Source organism: Solanum pennellii, chromosome 1 (assembly GCF_001406875.1).
Source record: "Solanum pennellii chromosome 1, SPENNV200".
NCBI lineage: Eukaryota > Viridiplantae > Streptophyta > Magnoliopsida > Solanales > Solanaceae > Solanum > Solanum pennellii.
The window spans coordinates 10819216-10843941 of NC_028637.1; positions in this window are offsets into that span (position 1 = coordinate 10819216).

Sequence of the window (24726 nt, forward strand, 5' to 3'; positions counted from 1 at the left end):
TGAACTTCCGGCATGGACTAGCTTTTTAGTTATTTTTGTTCTTAGACATTCTTAGATTAGTAATTTGAGATAGATGTTCTTGTGATGATGACTTCAAGATTTTGGGGAATTAATAGATGTTGATTTGTTTTATTTAATGAGTTTAAGTCTTCCGCATTATTTTCTGTTGATATATGTTAAAATGATAAGGGTTAGATTGGTTGGTTCGCTCACATAGGAGGGAAATTGTGGGTGCCAGTCGCGGCCCCGGTTTTGGGTCGTGACATGTGACATAAGTACTTGAACATGAGCAGTGTTTCAATGAATACCATATTCCTCTACTATATAAGTCTAATTGTTAGGGGGACATAATTTCTTTAGATTTTCTTGATTATGGTGTATTAGAGTTTTATATCTAAAGAGTAAATCATAGTTGGTCATTATGCATACTGGGAGTTCATTGAGAGAATCAACAAATTTGATTCATATTGTTCTCAAATTTTTGGGGGAGCTAGAAAACTCTTCAGGATAACTTCATCTTTGGTGAGCAATAAATCTCTTTTCATAATATACCATATATGAAATTTTAATTTCTTATATTCGTAGACCATCTGCATGTTAGTAGTTGTTAAGGGGGATGAAGGTATTTTCTATATGAGAAACTCACGAAAATCAAGGGAATTTCGTATTTTAACTATTTTGAAAATATTACGTTATTGACATTTCTTTACCATATTTGATATTTTTATACTCCCTAAATCCCCCCGAAAACCCTTTTTTTAAAGATTTTTTTTGGGGCCATATAGACCATTTAATTAATTATAAAAAATGAAAAAAAAGTTTTGGCCAAGCCCAACCTAATCTTATTATGTTAAAGCCCACTTTTATTAACCATAACTATAAAATCTGAATCTTACTGTGTTGCCTCCTTGCTCGCGGCTTAATAATACTCTTCTCGATTCTTGTGGGCTGTACCAGCTCTCTTTTCCAATGCTCTTATATCTCTTCTTCTCATACAAAATGTGTCAGTCAACCAAGGTAATAACTACTATCTTATCCCTTCCATTATTCATTACTGATGAAGTCTATTCGAAGTAATTTGGATACCTTAGAAGATTAATAAAACAAGCATGGAAGGTTTAAAATACACTAAAATGAAAATTAAGCAAAAGGTGACTACATTTTAAATAATTAATAGGCTAGCTTTTTCTTCGTTTTAGCTCAAGATTATTATTGTAACTAGCTTAGGTTTGTTTATCTACTATTATAAATAGCAGAAACTAGGATTTGTCTTAGGGGTTGGTTAATGTTTAGGCTACTTTGGGAATTTGGGAAACCCTTACAGCTGTTCAATTTAACCCTCTTGATTATTTGGATAGGTCTTCACTTTTATGAATTAAAATTTCATTCACCTTTAGATTTTACTCTAGTAATTAATTGCGTTTTAGTTGATAGATCATCCTTTTTTTTCTTCTAAATCTCCCCATCTTTCTTTCTATTTCTTAATAGTATATTTTGTTTCCTTTATTGTTCTTGCACCTACAATTACATCAAGTATGTCTCCCTCTTCCATTCTATGTCTAAATCATATATCTTTTTTGCTTGATCGTGTTACTAGGTAAGTCTATCCTTCAAGTCATAAATAGAAGAAATTACCTAGATTTTTTCTACTGGTGAAAATTGTACTAGATACCTCATGGTTCTCAACTCACTTCCTTGTTGACCAGGTAATGCTTTGATTGTATGCTAAAAAAATATATTTCTGATGTAGAAGGAATTTTTCCTCTAGTGAACAATATATTGAATGCCTTTTTATTATTTTCTATTAACCCTACTATTCTCGGTAGGTATTGAGTAACTTTTGGTGCACCTCCAATATATGAAGTTCTTTGTCTCTTCATAATCCAATTAGTAGGTTATCATAGTGAGAGGGTTGGAAGTATAACTTATACATGTCACCTATATATCCATTCCTTCTCGCCCTGATCCGAAAAAACAAAAGAATCGACCCCAACTAGCTTAGAATTGACACATAATTGTTGTTTATATCAATTTTTGTTTGACAAATGCCTTTACCATAACACATCCTTTTATACTAGTATGATCAATATATTGTTAGCTCTTATATTCACTTAAATTTTGCTCACTCTGATATTGGATTACTTAGCATTGGTTTTTTATAGGGATGTTCAGGATTTTTTTTGTCCATATACCTAATGGAAAGTGGAATTTGGCTTGGACCTTTGTGATCCATAACTTATGTAAAAATATAGGAAATACGAAGAAACTTCGTAGCATTGTGTGTTGCCGGAGTTATTATTGTCTAGATACTAATGCAAAGTGTGATTAGCCTGGACCGCAATGATCCATTGTGTCATGTCCCACCACTTCCTTGTTCAAATTCGGCATCAGGACAAGGGAGAAAATCTAGATTTATGACTTTTCAAATTCCCAACTCTTCATGTCCTCAACATTTCAAATTTCTCTATTTCCCTCTATTTACCAACAATTCTTGCTACATACCGAACAATCCACCACATTGATGGGGAATGGTTATAACATAGGAATGCACGGACAATTGTGTACTTTATAGTCAAGAATTTATTGCATCTGGATAAGTAGGTTTCCCCTTGGACTTTCCGTAGTGAACATATGTCGAACATACTTGGTCAATCTGTAAATGTGATATCTTTGAACCGTCGAGCTTTGGTGTATACCTAGACAACCATATGTCACATAATTAACCCTTTACTGTTTATGGTTCTTACGGTTGTGTTCATTTCAACCATGAACACCTCCTAGTTTCATGAGTATATAAAGAATAGGATTTTCATATAAAATTTTCTTTGACGCGGCTTCCACTTCACACTCACATAGTTGATTTCTAGCCGTGTAATCTCATAGATACACTATTTGGTCAAATCTACCAAACTTAGCAAATCATTTAAAACTTTAAGCTTTATCACCTAATTAACAAGCCTTAAAGTCTTAACCTTGTTCCTGAACATCGTCTTCATCATGAGAATGGATTAAGTTAATTGACAATATCGAACCGTCAGCCACAACTTTGTTTTTCTCCATGAATCTAGCTCTTGGGATCTCCAGTCTGCTAGATAGATTTACCGTCATACTGACTTGTCCTAAGCCGTAAACTCATTCCCTTAGATAATCTTTTAACTGCCTCTCTCACTAGGACTTTCGTTAGTAGATCTGACACATAATCTCATGACTTTACATAGTCAATTTTTATAATTCCACTAGAAAGCAGTTGTCTTACGGTGTCATGTCTCCGTTGTATATGGCGAGATTTCCCGGTATACATAACGCTCCCTGCCCTACCTATTGTTGCTTGAGTATCGCAATGTATGCAAATAGGTCCAACAAGTTTGGGCCAGAATGGAATATCCTCTTGGAAACTTCGGAGCCATTCAGCTTCTTCACCATCTTTATCCAAAGCAACGAATTCAGATTCCATTGTGGATCGAGCAATACATGTATGTTTGGATGATTTCCAAGAGGCTGCTCCTCCACCAAGTATGAATACATAACGACTCGTGGATTTTACATCATTTGTCCAGGTGATCCAATTTGCATCACTATATCGTTCAATCACAATTGGATATTTATTATAATGGAAAGCATAATGTTGAGTATATTTAGATAACCTAACACACGTTTCATTGCAATCCAGTGAGTTCGATTCCGATTACTAGTGAACCGACTCAGTTTACTAATAGCACATGCTATATCTAGTCATGTACAATTCATAATATACATCAAACTTCCCAACACTCTAGCATATTCCAATTGAGAGTCCTTTATTCTTTTTAAATGTACAACTTAAATCAATTGGAGTTTTGACAACATTGAAATTCAAGTACTTGAACTTATCCAATACATTTTCAATATAATGAGATTGAGATAATGCTAGTCCCTAGGGAGTTTTGATAATCCTGACCTCTAAGATCAAATCAGCAACTCCTAAGTCATTCATATCAAACTTGCTGGACAGCATGCACTTAGTATCATTTATATCGTCAATGTCTTTACTCATTATTAACATGTCATCAACATACAAACTAACAATGACTTCATGATTCATAACATTTTTAATGTAAACACATTTATCACATTCGTTAATCATGAATCCATTTGCCAACATTGTTTGGTCAATTTTAGCATGTCATTGTTTGGGTGCTTGCTTGAGTCCATAGAGTTATTTCACAAGTTTGCGCACTTTCTATTCTTTACCAGGAACTATAAACCCTTAAGGTTGTCCAACACTCCATTTAAAAAGGTTGTCTTTACATCTATTTGGTTGATTTTAAGATCATGCACTGCTGCTAGTGCTATTAACATCCTAATTGATGTTATCCTTGTTACTGGAGAGTATATGTCAAAATAGTCCAGACCTTCCTTTTGTCTGTTCCCTTTGACTACGAGTCTAGCCTTATATTTGTCAATAGTCCCATCACATTTCATTTTCCTTTTAAAGATCCACTTTGATCCTAAAGGTTTATTTCTTGGAGGAAGATCAGCCAATTTCCAAATGTGATTACTTAAAATTTATTTGATTTCACGATTAACTGCTTCTCTCCAATAAGTTGACTCAGACGAAGACATAACTGATTTAGATGTTTGAGGCTCAGTTTTAAGCAGTTGTGCTACAAAATGTTGTCCGAAAAAAGCAGTAGTAATATTCTAATGTGAATAATTCCTGATGATAATTCTCTAGTTCTTCGACTAAGAGTTCCCTTTGCCTTCAATAAAAAGGTATAGTAGGCTAAGGCAAATGATTAGAAATAGTAAGAAGTAGTAAATGTGGTTGAGGAAGTAATATGTGCCTACCTCAGCTCGTGTGGGGACGTAGCGACTTTACCATTTATGAATTTGATTGGGTTGCAGAACGATTTTTTTGATTTTGAGAAGCTAGTTAATGTCTGATACTTTGAAACCTTGCTACTTACAAGTTCCATGATCCTTCGTGGCTTGTTGAAACTCTTACTCACGGATCATATTCCACAATGATATTAACGCTAGGTATTCTACGAGATGCCGTGCTATATGATGTTGGTGCAACACATATCTATTTTAAATATTCGAGCTGACTCCATGACTAATTAATGATTTTAGGTAAGCTTCTGTAAACAATGAATAATATGCTCAATCTGCACTTAAGGCTTGCATGAACAAGCACCTTCTTCATGCCTCGCGAAAATCTGCAAAGACAGATATGTTGTACTATTGAGGATTTTTTAGAAATTGGATCATGTGTCTACATTTGGATGGGAATCTGAAATGTGCTTGGAGATGTTGTTGGGTACTCTGTTGGTGCGATCCCTTAAGACCTCTCCTGGAAACGTTGATTACACCTCAAACAATAAACTCCAACCAATAAGGGAGTTAAGTGAACTATGTGCACAGAAAGGTTATTTAAAAAAGAAATCAGTTTCTTTATGAGACAGAGACTCAACATTTGTAGACATCATAATTGTGTGGGACTCTACAAGATGAGTCCAACTTCATTTATAATTCATGAAGACTAATCCTAACTCACACTATATGGGTACTATATCCCTTAGAGTGGGATCTCGAAAATTTCATAAATTCATGTAACATTTACAAAAAGATCAAGATGTGGGCTGACTCTTTGTGACCACAAATACTTCATGAAAGTCCACAAATCCTCTTTACATAAGTTCAAATAAAATCCATTTTAGGTGAAAATTATCCTACAGAAGAATCATGAAATGCACAAATTGTACTCAGACTGTTAATTAGTAACATATTCTTCTTTCTTCATATGTATTTCTTAGTTGGAGTTTATTTTCAATGCATAAAATTTGTATCAAAGAAATTGTCTCCTAGAACCCTAACTAAAATTTATAATTTATTTGGGGTTTTATTAGTTTGATCCGAGTTGAAGATTTGGTCAGAATCCATTCTACAATGTTGAAAGAACTGAATGTTCATTGATTAAATCCTTCACTGAATAGTCAAATAGATCGATTGAATAAATTAATTAACAAGAGAGAGTAAATATAGATCAAGTGTCTTTAGGGTAATCTCATGCCTTCTTAGTAGTATTTATCAGCAAAGAGATAGATATACACACACAAGATTTACTGAAGTTTAACTTTAAATTGTTTCTTGTGAGTTGTCATGAGAAGTTACAAAATGTGGAGTTGGTGGAGTCCGACAGAGTCGATTACACTACTTTTCACATGTGGGGCCTATCTAGGAAGTGGTGGCAGTCTTATGTCGATACTAGAACAACATGTTCATTCCCTGTAACTTCAGTTTGAGAACATGACTTAAGATGGTATTTCAGATCGATTTTTGGAAAGATTTTATTCCTTGTGTCACCATGCTTTGGTGATTTTACCAGATGAGACTAAGATTTTTTCAATTCATCAGATGTTTGACTTATTATATCTGTTGAAGCAGCTTATCAAACAACCTTGTCTGAAGCTTCTTTTCAAAGAGCACTCAAATGTGGTCATGGAGCTTATGCGCCGCATGGAATTTAGGGATTTGGCAGACAAGAATTATTGCCCTTGTTGTTATTTTAGTAGTACCTCATCTTGAGGGGATTCCTTAAGGAGGGGTATTCATCCTTGGTTCAGTACATATGTTATTTATTGAAAGTGAATATAATTTATAGACCATGATTTTTATGAGAAAATAACAATGAACAAGAAAACACATATTTCATTTTACCTCATTCGCCTTTAATGGTCTTGATTCATTCAATTCATATTTGATCAAATTAATTTTTTTTATGAATCTAACAACTACTCATTAATGCAAGGTATGTCTATTTGAAGAAGAAATAAATTGGATCATAATTTACCAAGTGATTTATATCCTCTAAAATAACACTCAAAACTTTTCTTTAAAAATGGAGATAGTTGATGAAGATATGGTGTTGGCATGTTCAGCGCGAAATCATGGATTAGAAAATCAGAAATGATGGCTGCAAAATTCTCACATTCCATTACCAATTTACGTCGATGTATTCTAAAATTTTCGTAAGTAGAATGTTAGGTTTAAGTATGAAAATTTAAAAGGGTGTTGTAAGTGTCTAGATCAGTCAAATTTTACAGATGAAAAAGATGATGAGAGTGCATTCATAAAGTTGTGACATATAAACTTACAAAGACTTAACGAGATTATTGGACAAACTAAAGGATACTCCATCTTTTTCATAAATCTCTCTTTATTTCTTTTTAAATATTTTTTACTCATGATGTTTGAAGAATGATGAGTTTTCACTAATGTTTTGTTTGATCCACATTTATGATGGTTTTTAAAGAATCAAAATTATCTACGAGATACAAAATATATTCAAAGATGTATTTGTTGAGTTAATACTATAGTTTAGTTCATTGTAACTATGTTAATTAAGTCTAACGCAAAGATATAACAACAATACGTTTCAAAACAGAATACATATCCGTTCAATAAACAAACAAGAGGTTTCTGTAAAAGTGAATTAATGGTCTTTAATGCCATTAATCTTGACAATCTATTTCTTAAAAAGAAAAAGAAAAAAAAAATTACTCCATTCATCATATTCTTTGGATATTTTTGATAATATGGTTTTGGGAAACCTCCATACTCTTAGCCAAGAGTGCACGTGTTTGAGAGCAACTGTGGAACCTTGAGAGCGACTGGCTATAACGATTTGCAACGGAGTCAAGCCGAAATCACTTTCAAAGCAGTGGTTTGCCACGACACAGTATTTGTGATAAGTTCTTTACTACTTTATAATTCCAATCTAATATCAATATTGTAGTATTTTTTCTAACAACTTGAAAGCGGTTTTCCTATCATATAATATTGATAAATGACTATTTCTTTGAACAAAACTTTTAATGATTTGTCAAAACATGAGCCTTTGGATGGAAATAATTCTAAACGATGGTCACAAAAACTTTTAATATTCTTTGAACCATTAGAAGTTGATTATGTTTTAAAGAACTTTCTATGAATATTTCTAACACTAATACTGATTCTAGGTATGTTATAACTGTTGACGATGTTGTTAAAAAGAAGTTGAAAAGGATAACAAAATTTTTAGAGGACATTTGCTAAATCATATGTCTAATCCTTTGTTTTATTTATTTTTAAACTATAAATATTCCAAAGAAATATGGGACATTTTGGAAAAGAAATATGGTGCTGATGATGCAGGAAAGAAAAAATATGTTGTCTGTCAGTGGATTAATTCCAATGGTTGATAATAAGGCAATAATGAAACAAGTTCACGAATATGATAACTTTTATGGTGATGTTCTCAAAGAGGACATGAAAATATGTGAGATTTTCAAGCTAATATTTTTCATAAAAAATTTCCACCATCTTGGTGTGATTATAAAAATAAGATAAAACATAAGAAAAGTAATTTACCCCTTCGAGAACCTATAAGTGACATGAGGACCGAAGAGGCGAACTGTCTCAAAGATAAGATGGAAGAACTTTCTCCTAATTCGTCTAAAGCTAATCTTGTTTAATTTTCTGGTATTGTTATGAAAAAGTCGGGTTAACAGGAAAACAGAAGAAATTCTCGAAAAAGGAACTTATGAAGAAGAAAAATCAATTGAATAAGCCGGAGAGTCAAATTCAAAAATTAAAGGGCTCCTGTTTTGTTTGTGGAAAAGTTGGTCACAGAGGTGTCAGGTGCTATCAAAGAAATGGGAAAAACTCAAAGAAGGAAGGACAAAGTGATGTCCAAGCCAATCATGCTGAAGGTAATGAAGTGATTGTTGTTGTAGTCGTTGAGGAAAATCTGGTGGCAAATAAAATTGACTGGGTGCTAGACACTGGCGCTTCAAGGCATTTCTGTGCAAATAAAGAGTTATTACATGACTTTGAGGAGTCTACTAATAGATAGTGTGTATATATTGGTAACTCCACTACTGCTGTAGTAATGGGTAAAGGAAAAGTTTTCCTTGAATTACTTCTTGAAAGACATTATCCTTGAACAATGTTTTGTATGTTCCCTCCCTCCGTAGAAACATAGTTTCCTGAGCACTTCTCAACAATGTTTAAACTTGTGTTTGAAGCTGATAAAATAATTATGTCTCGCGGAGTAGACTTTGTAGGGAAGGGATAGCTTAGTGGAGTATTATTTGTATTAAACATTGTTCAAGAGATTGTCAATAATACAAGCATTTCAAATTCTGCCTATACTGTTGAGTATGTTAATTTGTGGCATGGTAGACTAGGCCATGTTAATATTGCTTCTATTAAAATGCTCAGAAAAATTGAATTAATTCCTATGATAAAAACAGATGATTTTTCTAAATGTCATGTGTGCATAGAAGCAAAGCATGCCAAGAAACCTTTCAAATCTGTTATTAGTAGAAAGAATGAATTACTTGAACTAATACATTCAGGTTTAGCAGATTTCAAGAACACTGTTAGCAAAAGTGGAAAAAGTATTACATTACTTTTGTTGATGACTTTTCTAGATACCCTAAGGTATATCTTCTTAAGTCCAAAGATGAAGCTGAAAGCATATTTTTAAATTTAAAGCAGAAGTGGAAAATCAGGAAGTTTAGATCTGATAGGGGTGGTGAATGTAGTACTAAAACTCTAGAAGAATTTTTTGAGAAAAATGGTATTATACATGAAGTTAGTGCCCCATACACTTCCAACAAAATGGTTTAGCCGAACAGAAAAATAGAACCCTTAAAAAAATGACGAACTCTATGCTTTTAAACTCTGGTCTATCTTACAATATGTGGGGAGAAACAGTCTTGTCAGCATGTGATATTCTTAATAGAGTCCATCATAAGAAGTAAGACAAGACCTCATATGAGTTGTAGAGAGGGTTTTCTCCTAACTTGAAATTTGTGAAAGTGTGTGGGTGTTTGGCTTAGGTTGGTCTACATGATTTTAAACGAGTAAATGTTGGTTCTAAGGCTCTTGATACTATCCTTATTTGTTATGCTAAAATCAGTTTTGCATATAGATTTATGCCTCTAAATGATCATTCTATTCGTGATCTAGAGATGCATAATTTTTTGAGTATATTTTTCCTTTGAAAAACAATGTGCCGAGTGACGCGCAAAATAATGCTTCTATGTCTATATCTATTAATTCGCATGTTGTACCTTCTTCTAGAGTTATTTCTAATGAGCATGAAAATGAACTTATAAGGAGTAAGAATCGTAGAATTGAGACAAGTTTTGGTCCTGATTTTATCACTACTTTCTTAATTGAAAATTTTGATATTTTTATTTTAAATGACGAATTAGTGTCTATTTATTCAATAGAAGAAGAATCTAAGACTTATGATGAAGAAATGATATCAATAGATGTTGTATTTTGGAAGAGGCTATTAAAAGAGAATTAGACTCCACAGTTTCTAATCACACTTGAGGCTTGTATGATTAACCTGAAGGTGTAAGACAATAAGTAGCAAGTGGATATTTAAGAAGAAATTGAGACATGATTGTACAATTGATAAATATAAGGCTAGACTTGTGATTAGGGGTTTTAACCAAAAGAAAGTTGTTATGGGGGCAGGGAAGATGCAATAGCCGGGAACAAGCGGAACTGGGCATTCCGCCGCTTACTGTAAGGAAAGGAATTTGGGGAAAAAAAGAAGTAATTTTGTATATAAAGTTATGGGATTACATTGATACTTATTCTCCCGTGACTAAAATAGCGACCATTATAACTCTTATTGCTTTGGACGCGATTCACGACCTAGTGGTACATCAAATGGATGTCAAAACAGCATTTTTAAATGGTGATTTAAAGGAATAGATCTATATGACTCAACCTGATGGTTTTGTGGTTCCAGGACAAGAGAATGAAGTATGCAAACTGAGAAAGTCCTTGTATGGACTAAAACAAGCACTTAAGCAATGGTATGAAAAATTTAATATCACATTAGTGGACAATGAATTTGTTGTAAATTCATGTGACACATGTGTTTATTCTAAGATGATAGGCTCAGATTCTATCATTATATGTTTATATGTAGATGACATGTTTATCTTACGTCCTAATGTGAATGTTATAAATGAGACTAAGATTTTTTGTCTTCTAAATTTTAAATGAAAGACCTTGGTGAAGCAATGTAATTTTGGGAGTTAAATTCAAAAGAACTCTTAATGGTTTCTCTTTGTGTCAGTCTCATTACAATGAAAAGATGTTGAAAAAGTTTGATTGTTTTGATGTAGTTCCAGTTAGAACTCCTTATGATCCTAGCATACACTTGATGAAGAATAATGAATCTAGTGTTTGTCAAACTAAATATGCTAAAATAATTGGGGGTGTAATGTTTCCCATGAACTATACTAGGCCTGATATAGCTTATGTTGTTAGTAGATTGAGTAGCTATACTCATAATTCTAGTAGTGAACACTATAATGCTCTTCATCGGTTGCTAAGGTATTTGATAGGTGCTATGAATTGGTTTTTTTCATTTTAACAAATTTTACTGCTGTTTTAGAAGGTTTTTGTGATGCAAACTGGGTAATTGACAATGATGAACTTAGCTCTACCAGTGGCTATATGTTTACTTTGGGTGCAGGCGCTATTTCATGGAAGTCTTCTAAACAGACTTATATAGCACATTCTACCATGGAATCAGAATTTATTGCTCTCGAGTTGGCAAGGCAAGAAGCTGAATGTCTAAGAAATCTTTTGGCAGATACACCTTTGTGGGTAAGACAAGCTTCACCAGTTTCTCTTCACTGTGACTCACAAGCAGTAATTGGAATTGCCAAATATACTGTGTACAATGGAAAAAAGAGACATATTAGCATCAGACATGGTGCATTTAAACAGTTGTTGAAACTGGGTGTTATTTCCCTGGAATATGTAAGGTCCGAAAGAAATTTGGAGGATCCTATGACAAAGGTCTTAAAACTAAAATAATCCTTGAAACGTCGAGGGGGATGGGGCTAAAGACCATTGATTGAGGTAATGTGGTGGACCACTTAGGCCTCAATATACACCACATTTCTATCCCTAATGCGTGAGGCAGTGTTTTATAAGGTTGAGCTTATTTTTCTCTTAATGATTCTATAGCCGAAAGGTGATCTATTTGAGATAGACTTGATGGAGTCACCTACGTGAGTGTAAAGGTATGGTCTACTTTTATGAAAGACTTGGGTCGTCTTTCTAGAGCACTCATAAGACCTTAGGTGTGTGTGCATGACCATAAAACAACTTTGTTTGTATCGCGGAGGATGCTTATAATTTAAGGATATAGTATGTGTTATTGAGGTCTCTATTTATATCCATTCAGTTCAAGTGTACTTCACTTTTTGGATATTGAGTTGTTGTCCCATTTTCACTATGTGTTAATTCAAATAGAAAGATATTGACACTTAAGTACATGTTCATTCCTTTTGTCCAAAAGTCAGTTCTTACTCTTTATTTTTGCATTGGTGGGGGATTGTTGAGTTAATACTATAGTTGATATAATTCTAACAATGTTAGTTAAGTCTAATACAAAGAAATAACAACAATACGTTTCAAAGGAGATAACATATCCGTTCCAATAAACAAACAAGTGGTTTCTATAAATATGAAATAATGACCTTTAATGCCATTAATCTTGACAATCCATTTCTTAAAATGAAAAAGAAAAATTAACTCTTCTATTTGAAACTCCTCCTCTTGAAATATCTATATAAGAATGACAATTTGTGATCATAAAAAATACAACATCAACCATAAAAGAAAAGAAAAAAGAATTTCCCTCCTTTAATCATATTCTTTGAATATTTTTGGGCATTTGGTTTTGCGCAACCTCAAAACTCTTAGCCACGAGTGAAAGTGTTTGAGAGTAACTATGAAACCTTGGGGAGCGACCGGCTATAACGATTTGCATCGGAGTCAAGCCAAAATCGCTTTCAAGGCAATGGCTTGCCACGACATAGTATTTGTGATAAGTTCTTTACTATGTTATAATTCCAATCTAATATCAATATTGTAGTATTTTTCCTAACAGTATTATCTTTTCTAAACCTTAAGTGTTGAAGGACATATAAAGTATCACAAACTGGTACAATCTGCACTAAATTTTATTTTATTTTCAAATAAAAAACATTTTTTATTTCATTTTATCATTACAAAAAAATAATTGCACTATCACTAAATATAAAAACTCCATTGTTAAAATATATAGGGAAAAATTGTCAAATAATACTATTAGCTATATACTTTTTAATAAAGAATTTCCTAGCTAATTCATGTTTTTATTTTAAATATCACTAATTTATTGTTAGATTTGATAATCGGGTCCAAATAATTCTTCATTAGTTGTTTCTACTTTCGTTGTCCAAATCTATGTAGCATATTTATTTTCTTGGTACACTAAAATAAATCCCAAAAGGAAAAAATAAATTTTGAAACTATCAATTCTTTGTATGTAATGATCGTTATTTCTCAATGGGTCTGTAAGATTATTTACAATCTCTCTTCAAATGCATAATTTATTCTTCATTTCTATCGAGTGTTTATAATTTTCATTAATAGCAATATTAGGGTTAAATTATATATATATACACACATACATATATGTTTATATTATATATATATATGCATTTTTTAAATAAAAGTTGACAACAAAAAGATAATATCGTAATTTATTATCAATGCATACCAGAGACTATAATTAATATCCTAACCCTTGTCATGTGCCTTTTTTAATATCATGATTTTATGTTTAATTTTGAACAAAAGAAGGTCACGTAATTGAATTAACATAATTCAGTTGATAATGTGAACAATTGTTTGATACATGATCTGTATCAACCTACTTTTTTTCTAGGAATAACTTATATTCAAGTTTTTTAGTAAATTTGATCATTTTAATAATAGTTATTATTTAATTACCTCCTACCATATCACTCTCTATTGCCAACTCTTTCTAGTAGAACGTTGGAAGTAATTGTCTTTAGTTTACTGACTGAAATGATCAGTCAAGACCATAGCTTCTCACTAAAACATCATTATTTAACTCATTGTTTTATATTTTTATGATTTGTAATTTATGTAATATCTAGGACATTTATCTACCAAATTTACTGTTATCACATGTATTAAGGTTAGTCAAAATTGCACAAACAGAATGAAGATGAAATTGACAGAATGTACTTATAATCTGAGTCCATTGAAACTACTGTGTCTACTTAAGAAAATTTAATCCCACCACTGTACCCGAGGTTACAGATAATTTCTCCCAAGATAAAACAGATTTATCCTATTAATGAAGTAGTGGTACCTCAAACATCTATAACTTCAGAGAACGTAAGAACAGTAATAAGCCACACAGACTCAGTTGATCGACACTTTGTTTATGAGAAAAAATATATGCAAAGAAGAATAATTTCCAATTTTTGAAAAAATGAAAAGAAACGTGTTTGTTCAAACAAGTATGTTCAGACCATTTTTTTCTCTTTGAGAAAAATAACAACTTTTAGGAAAGATGTGTCTTTTGAGAAAATTAACGACTTTTTTAGAAATCAGACCGTTACGACCGTTGCACGCAAATTTAAAATAAATTTTTTTGCGTCAAAATTAATTCTGTTATTTAACTCACTCTGAATTAATTTATAAGAGAAAAGAAATTGATTAAGGTCACATGATTTGTTAAATTCAAATACAAGTTCGAAGCCGAAGGGGAGGTCGATCGAGCACCGACGGAGCGAGGGGGCACCTTCTTCTCAAACCTTTAAGTATTAAAGGAAGTGTTCCCCAATATACGGATAACTATTTCCTTTCTTCTACCGATATGGGATAAATGACTGTTCATTTGCACTTTGCAAATAACTTTTCATTTTCCCTCCAAAATTGGTTCCTCCTCATTTCATTTTTCTCTTCTCATTTCCTATTTGCAATTTGCTAAAACCTAACATTTACTGCCCCTATAATCTTACTTTTCATCATTGGAAGGAAGAATTTCTCCCTTATAAATAGTGATGGTCTTACTTTATTAGCAGAACATTGAGAATAATTATCTATTTTTTTAGAAAATTAATGTGGTCAACCATGACGGTAACTTCTCATTGAAACTTCATTATTTTATACTTTATGTTTTGTAATTCATGTAGCATTTAAGCCATTTATCTACCCAATTAACTATCCCGTACTCTTCCTATTCATTGCAAGTAAATAAGGAAGGTCTTACTTTGTTAGGAGAACGTTGGGAGTAATTGTCGTTTGTTTAGTGACTGAACGCGGTCAACCATATTGGCCATAACATCTCGTTGAAACTCAATTATTTCATTAATTATTCTATCTTTATATGTCTTCAAACTCATGTTATTAACCTCTAGGCCATTTATCTACCCAATTTACTACTCCGTAATCTTCTTATCCATTACAAGAAAAAAAATTTCCCCTATAAATAGTGATGGTCTTACTTTGTTAGCACAACGTTGAGAGTAATTGAATTTTATTTTGTGATTGAACATGGACAGTCATATTGGACATAACTTCTCATTGAAACTCTATTATTTCACTAATTATTTTATCTTTTTATGTCTTGTCACTCATGTAACATCTACTTCATTTTTCTACCCAATTTACTACCTCATATTCTTCCTATTCATTGCAAGGAAGAATTTCTCTACTATAAATAGTGATGATCTTACTTTTTTTTTTGTATTATAAAATATAAAGTGCATAAAAGTGAGTTAAAAAGAAAGTTCTTATTATAGAGTTCTGGATTCGACTCTTGTTCAGTATTTATTTAGTTGTACTTTGAAATTCAGGTATGTTGTCTGGAGGGGACAAATTAAGAAGATTATTGCGAGATTTTTTATAAGATTTATTTAATGAGCTTAAATATCCTTAAATAATGAAAAATATATATCCATGTCTCTACCTGAAGATAATTAATTTTAAATTGTAATTTTTAAATTTCACCAAAAAAAACTAGTTGACTTTCCCAAATAAATGTATATCACCCTACAAATTTTTATTTGATATTTAACAAAGACTATGTTATCTAACCACTTGAAGAATATCTACATATAAACCTAAATTTGTTTTCTATATTGCTATTTTTTTTGTCATATTTTTTTCTTACAACCATGTTCGAAAATTTTCTTTTGAATTGTGGGTCTATTAGAAAAAATATTATGATCACACAAAGATAGGAATAAAATATGTGTACATCTTAGTCTTACACTCCTCAAATTCACTTGTGGGATTATACTAAATGTTCACTATTAGAAAAACCGACATCAAGAGGGGTTTGGATAAACCCATCTTTTGAATTGTGGATCAATTAGAAAAAATATTTTTATTCTCCTAACGAGTAAGATTTGTGTACATCCTGCCTCTTAGACTCAACTGTACATTAATATGTTTTTACTACTAAAATATGATATTGAGCAAGACTTCATTAGCATAAGTGATGGTGATGTTTAAAAAATTGATCATAAATCTTGACAAATTGCCTTACAAAAAGATAAGGTGATCGTCAAAATTTTGTCCACAAAAATATGGATGTATCACCAGTTTGCCACAATATTTTCTGTAACAACGAAAATATCATATTGATTGATTAGTCTCTCGATACATTTGGCATATTTTTGAAGGAAGTGGAATTGATACACTCCCTACTATTATTGTTGAGCTCCGTCTAGTTATACTTTGTAGTTTTAGAAAAATCAAATCATTCTTTTGCTGTTAAACTAAAACTATGCTCTTGACAACTCAATGATATATTAATGTGTGTGTAGAACTTTTCCAACCATTTCAATGAAATATCTTTTATTCACTAATCATAAATAATTTGGTTCTACGTGTTGAAATATCTCTTTTTGAAAGGGTTGAACACATTGAAGTTTGGCATTTTAGCTAAGCAACTTTGTGATGAATTATCCAATAATGGGATAATGAGTGATGCATATGTAGAAATGGTAGCTATGGCAAAGGAAAGTTGTGAAGAACTCTATAATAATAATCTGGAATGTTGTTTATCCATTAAAATTTTCTTAAATATTTTTTCTTTAATGCTCTTTCTTGAACTTTTGAGTGAAGACTCCTGTCTATCGATTATAACTTAAAAGAACTCTTAACCATCATTTCTATATTCAACAGTGCTACTCTAGGAATTCTCATTCTTTATCCTTAATCTATTGAATGTTTTTATTTCTCTAGTTATCCCAATATGTTATCCGTAAATTTACGAGGAAGCATCTCACTTATATTTCTATGCACTTTTGAATATTTATGGTTAAAAATGATATTGTGAAATAAGTTTGACCATACAAAATAGTAAATTATTTGAAATTTACTTCATCTTCATTACATACTCACTCCTCTTCACTTGCAATACAATTTTCTTACGTAAATAGTCTTTCCTATAGAAAGTAATATATGTCAATATTGAACATGAAAGTGTAGGTAGGGTAAGAATTTACCATATTCCCTTCAGCTAATGATGAAAGAATATGTGGACCATTTTTCTCGAGATAATAATATTAGGCCCTCCTTATTTGATACACATAATTTATTTTCGTAGCTAAAAAATAGGTGAAAAGTATAATCGATAAGTAGGAGACATGACATCGATCTATCATCCTCATGTACTTTTACTTGTTCGCGCATTCTTCGTGCATGGCAATTCAAATTAAAGGGAAGGATTTCTACCTTTATGCGTGTGGCATAAGTACTTGAACATGAGACGGGTTTCAATGTTTACCAAATTCCTCTATGGAGTAAATAATCCTTTGTCATTGTGCATGAAGTTCATTTAGACAATCAACAAATTCAGTTCCTATTGCTCTCAAATTTTTGGAGGAGCTAGAAAACTCTTCAGGATTACTTCATCCTTGGTGATCAGTACATTTCCCATACTATCATTATCTACAGTAGATAGAAATTCGATTAATTATATTCTCGCAAAATCCGAATGTTTGTAGTTGTGAAAGGGGGATGAAGGTATTTACAAAATGAGGAACTCATGAAAATCATGACAATTCCATATATATTTTAGCCATTTTGATAATATTACAAGGTTGACATTTCTTACCATATTCAGATATTTGCTATATTACCCTCAAAAACCTTTTTTAAAAAAATATTTTTCTTTGGTCGTATGGGCCATTTTATTAATTAACCAAAAATGATTATAAAATATAGGCCTAAGCCCAAAATAAAACAATCAAAATAATTTATTTCTATTATGATTAGGGTAAAACCCACTTTCATTAACCCTACCTATAAATGCTAAATGCAGCTTACACTTGAGCTCATTTTCTTTCTTCTCACTGTGTTGCCTCCTTGTTCACGGCTGAATGTTTTTCAACTCATTTTTCTCTTGTGGGTTGTTCCAGCTCTCTAATCCAATGTTCTTGTCTCTCTTCTTCTCAAACAAAAAGTGTCAATCAACCAAGTTAATGTAACTCCTATTTTTTCCTTCTCTTTTTCATCACCGTTCCAACTCTTTGTTGTTTCTCCAGGTGAAAGAGATTTTTTCACTGAAAAACTTATCTAGAATTTTGAAATTTTCTTTCGAGATTAAAAATCGGCTATAAGAGAATCAAAAGGAAAATCTTCAATTTCTTACCTAGAAAATGTTACTCTATTCCAAATCACACATGTACTCATTACACAATACTCATTTCCATTAGTGATTTGAGATTAAAATTTAAATTTAAACAAGAGATTACTACAGTTCAAATAAGTAATAGATTAGACTTTTCTTTGTTTTAGATCAAGAATATTATTGTAACTAGCTTGGGTTAGTTTATCTACTATTATAAATAGTACAAACTAGGGTTTATTTTAGGGGTTGATTTTTGAATGAAAATTTGATGTTTATACTTCTTTGTGAGTTTGGGGAAACCCTCATATCTGTTCAATTGAACCTTCTTTATAAGTCTTCACTTGTATGATTTCAATTTCTTTTTACCCTTAGAGTTTATTCTAGCAATCAATTATGTTTTAGTTGCTCGATCATCCTTTTTTCTTCTTCTGAAACTCTCTGTCTTTCTTTCTACTTCTTGATAGTATATTATGTTTGATTGATTGTAGTTCGCTTTATTGTTTTTGCATCTAGGATTATATTAATTGGTGACTCTGCCTTTCTATTACTAAACCATAATTCTTGCTTGCTTTATTGTGGTACTAGGCAAGTCTATCTTTCAAGGCATAAACAAATTAAATCACCAAGATTTTTTTTGTCACCGCTGGAAATTGTACTTGATACCTCATGGTTATCAACTCACTTCCTTGACTACCAGGTAATGTTTTGATTGTATGCTAAAAAAAATATATTTATGATGCAAAAGGAAATTTCCTCTAGTGAAAAATATATTGTATTGTCTTTTTATTATGTTCCATGAACCTACTACTCTAGGTAGGTATTTAGTGAAATTTGATGCACCTCTAATATCTGGAGTTCTTTATGTCTTTATAATCCAATTATAAGGCCATGTAATGGATGTATACATGTCATCTATACCTCCATTCCTTCTCACCCTGATCCAAAAGTTTAAGAGAATTGACCCCATCTAGCTTAGAATTGACACGTAGTTGTTGTTTATATCATTATTTTTTTGATAAATTCCTTTATCACAATTTCCACATAATGCCTCATAATGTAATTTTATACTAGTATGATCAATATACGGCTATCATTGATATTCACTTAAATTTTTCTTAGTTTGGTGTTGGATTACATAGCATTGGGTATTTAGTGGATGTGCAGGAGTTATTATTGTCCAAATATCTAGTGCAAAGAGTCACTTGGCTTGTACCACAATGATCCATAACTTATGTAAAAATCATATAATAGATAAAACAAAATATTAGGCCCGCCTACGTGGCACCACCACAAACCAGAATTCCCTTTTAAATTTATTTATTTCCAAAATTAGCCTTCCCATTTCAAGAAAAATTGTGACTTTTATGAAGAGTTGTGATTTTAAAAGATATGTGACTTTCATGAAATGTTGTGTCTTTTATGAAAAGTTGCGACCTTTATGAATAGTTACGACTTCTATGAAGAGTTGTGACTTTTATGAAAGGTTGCAACTTTTATGAAGAGTTGCAACTTTTATGAAGATTTGCAACTTTTATATCAAAAGTTGTAATTTTTATGAAAAGTTGTGACTTTTATGAAGAGTTGCGACTTTTATGAAAATTGTGACTTTTATGAGAGGTTGTGACGTTTCCAAATGGTTGCAACTTTTCCAAAAAGTTGTGACCTTTCCGATAAGGCACAATAAATATTTATTCACACTACCTTCTGTTATCTATAAATAGAGGGATTTGCTGCCACTATTATTTGAAGATTTTTTCCATTGGATAGTTGAATTCAATTACATTGATTAAGCTTCTAATGAAGTTTGTTTCATTCCTAGAAGTTTCCATCCTCCTATTTCATGGAGCTTAATCTTTACTATAAGTCGTAGTGATTCATGTAAGTATGATAACTCTTTATGCTATTGGTGACATTTTTCTTTTAACTTTGTTAAAAGTTATATAGAAGATGATTGAAAATCGATCTTCTCTTTTGTCCCTTTCTACAGGTTTCTTCGTATAAACAAAGAAAATTGATTTTGATTGCAATGTCATGTTACTACTCTTGCACCTTTAATTACACAACTCATAACATTGTTGAAATGGTTGAATTTATTACATTTTTGTTTTTAGTAAACAAAACTTTTATTTTTGCCACTATTGTAGTTTTTTTTTGCTATAGAGGAATCTAATTGAAATACATTAATTAATCTTCTAATGAACCTTTTTCATTCCTCATTTTCCATGAAACTTAATCATTTGCTGTAGGTTATATTACCGAATAATCATATGTAAGTTTAATAAAATGTCCAATCCCGTGCGAAGCACGGGTAATATACCTAGTATAAGATATAAAAGAAAATTAATAATCTTTTTTTCTATACTTGAGTATTTGGGCGATCTATTAAATGTAGAGACATTTAATACTAGAATTTTGGTATTTTGAATGAGTATGATTTGCGTACGTTGACCGCAATGATATTGAAACCGAATTTAAATTTTTCCTAAGCTACAAAGTGTGTTGAGCTCGTTCTGGAGGATGTTCCCACAAATTGTGACATTTCAAATTGTTACACTTTTCTTGTGGATGTGATTCACCTCATAGAGTTCCACAAAATTTTTGTGTCTATAAATGCCCCCTACTTCTAGGCTTGTCAGCGTGTAGGCTCGATAAACTCAAATACGAGACTTGAAGTACCCTTAAAAATAGAGTTTCAGTCCTTGCGGTTAGTGGATTCTTATTAGCATTTGATTTGTGAGAGAGAAGATGAAGGGTAAATTGGGTCACACTAAGTGTGCCAATTTATTTGCTATTTTTTTGTCCCAAATACAAAATATTGCAATCAAATAGTAATAAAAAAGAATAATTTTTTACATAAAGATTGCGAGTACAAATATGTTTATTACTTGTTTCCTCTCTCTTAGGATATCTCCGTGATTCAAGGGTTGTTAGTGTCACTCAAACTAAGGATGATGTGGACCTCCTTAGGACTTATTTGATCCCCATGAAATGATTTTATAATTCTTATTAAAAATATTTGTTGCCAAGAAGAGTGCACCCACATCATCATCACTTTACGAATATTTCATGAATATATGAAATTTTAATAATGCCTATTCAAAGAAATATATTACACTATATATAAGTAGTCTCTAAGAACCTTAAATAAAATGGGACTGATATTGTAGAGTCCCACATAATTTTGATATCTCAAATGTCGAATTCTTCAATAAACTGGACTCATCTTGTCCCGTGAAATTCTTTTTGGTAGTTCACTTAACTGTCTAGTTGGATAGAGTTCTATTGTTTGACTGACTATTCCATAAGAGGTCTTATGCTTATAAATGTAGTATCTAATACAAGTAAATATCAAGAAAGATCTCACTATAGCAAGGTACTCAATAACACCTCCAAGCACATTTGGGAAAGTAGTTTCACTCTCCCATCCAATGTGGACACGAGATGAATTTCTCATATTCCTCGACAGTATAACATATCTGCCTTTGTAGATCTAGCGCGAGGCATGAACAATGTGCTCAAGCATACTAGCCTTAACTTCAGATTGAGCAGAGCATTCATTATTTACAAAAGTAGACCGCAAATAAGTAATTAGTCTTGGAATCAGTCTCGAATATTTGAAATAGACATGTCTTGTAACAACATAATCTAGCACTACATCTCCAAGAAATTCAAAGTGCTAATAGCATCGTGGAATCTAAGGTAGAATGTAAGATCCGTGAGTTAGTGCTTTAATAAACAGCGAAGGGTCCTGAAACTTGTAATGTAGCAGTGATTTCCAAGTGTCGTACATTGACTAGCTTCTTACAATTCACGATGAAGTGACTTTGCATAGGTGCATCAATAAAATCAATGTCCACCCCAATCCCTTTCATTAATTATAAAGCTGCTACTTTGTCCGCCCGAGCTGAGGTAGGCACCTATTAGTGCCTCAACTCCTTTGGGGAAGTAGAAACTTTATCATTTCTGAAATGGTTTGGATTGCACATTGATTTTATTGATGCACCTATGCCGTGTGTGTTAGGATCGAATTCACGCACACACAGTAGATGAATGAAGAACACAAGAACTTTCAAGAGAAAGAGATGAGAGATATTAAAAAGAGAGAAAGAGAAAACCAAATATTTCGTGATAACACCCCGTTGGTAAACTTCCACGGCGGTGAGGTATATTTATATTAATAAATCGGAGTATTTTTGGTTACAGAGAATAAATAGAGAATAAATAGGAAAGCTTAAAATAGAGAATAAATAGGAAAGCCTAAAATAAAGAATAAATAGGAAAACCTAAAATTAATCAGGCTCCACTACCTAACAATTCTCCAACTTGGAGACTCACTCAGTCATCCAAAAAATACATTCTCAAAAAAAAATTTCTTCATCATCAACATGTTTACCACACCGCAACATCTGTAGCAACAATTACAGAAGACCAACCGAGGTTTTACATAACCTCAGTTTCCCAACATCAACACATTTCGTCAACATGTCTGCGGGGTTCTTTGCACCCTCTATCTTCTCAAAGAACATATCACCATCCTCCACTGCCCTGCGAGTGAAATGGTATCACCTTCTGATGTGCTTTGTCTTCGAATGATAGACTGGATTTTTCACCAACTGTATGGCACTCTGGCTATCTAAGTAAAGAATCTTCTCGCTCTGCTTCTTGCCCAATTCCTCAAGATAATCTGCCAGCCATATCATATCTTTCCCAGCTTCAACTATTGCCACATACTCAACTTCAGTAGATGAAAGAGAAACACACTTCTGAAGCCTGGACATCCAACTCACTGCTGTTCCACTTGTGGTGTAAATGTATCCGGATGTACTCTTGCTCGAGTAAACATCCCCACCATGATCAGCATCCACAAATCCCTGTAGAGTCACCCTGCCTTTGACAAAACAAAGTGAAGTACTGGATGTACATCTCAGATATCTCAGAAGCCACTTCACAGCTTCCCAATGCTCTTTCCCAGTGTTCGCCATGTACCTGCTAACAACTCCCACTGCATGTGCTATATCAGGTTTAGTGCAGACCATAGCATACATCAAACTACCAACTGCTTAAGCATATGGAACAAGTGCCATGTGATCACGCTCCTCGGCAGTCTTGGGTGACTGCTCCTTTGAAAATTTAAAGTGATTTGCCAATGGAGTAGTCCTGGGTTTAGCATCATTAACCGTGAATCTACTCAGCACCTTCTCTATGTACAACTCCTGAGATAGATTTAAAGTGCCAGCAGATCTATCCCGAGAAATCTTCATCCCCAAAATCTGTTTTGCTGGACCCAAATCTTTCATCTCAAATGTTGCAGACAACCTTGTCTTCAGATTGTTAATCTCCCTCATACTAGATCCTGCAATCAACAGATCATCCACATACAAGAGTAGAAAGACATATGAATCAGTGTATTTCTTGTAGTAACAACAAGGATCCTTTTCAGCTTTGCAGAATCCACTCTTGGTCATGAAGGAGTCAAACTTCTTGTACCACTGCCTTGGTGCTTTCTTTAGTCCATACAAGCTTCTGGTGAGCTTGCACATCATGTGTTCCTTTCCTGGAACCACAAATCCTTCCGGTTGCTGCATATAGATCTCTTTGTCCAGATCTCCATGTAAAAACGCTGTTGTTACATCCATTTGCTCTAGATGCGAATTCTCCGATGCAACAATACTCAACAGAATTCGAATAGAGGTTAACTTCACAATAGGAGAGAATATTTCAGCATAATCAATACCTTTCCTTTGTGAACATCCTTTAACCACTAAACGAGCCTTGAACCTTCTTTTACCATCTGGTTCGGTCTTGATTGTAAACACCCATCTGTTCAGCAAAGCTCTCTTCCCTGCAGGTAGCTCAGTCAACACCCATGTGTCGTTGTTCTCAAGTGACCTCATCTCATCATCCATGGCTTACTCCCACTTGATCAAATCCTCCACCTGTAGAGCCTCATCAAGAGACTCTGGTTCCCCCTCATCAGTCAACAATAGATAGTGTAATGAAGTTGAATACCTATCTGGTGCCCTGATGGATCTGGATGATCTCCTTAACACCTGCTCAGGTGTACCTTGCTCCACTTCAGATTCTTCAGTAGGAGTTGGTTGAGTATCTGCTTCGACATCTCTGGGGTTACTCTTCTCCAACTCAACCTCAACTGCCACTTGCTTTGTAATCTCTAGAACCTTCTGCTCTCTGTCCTTGTACAGGACAGACTCATC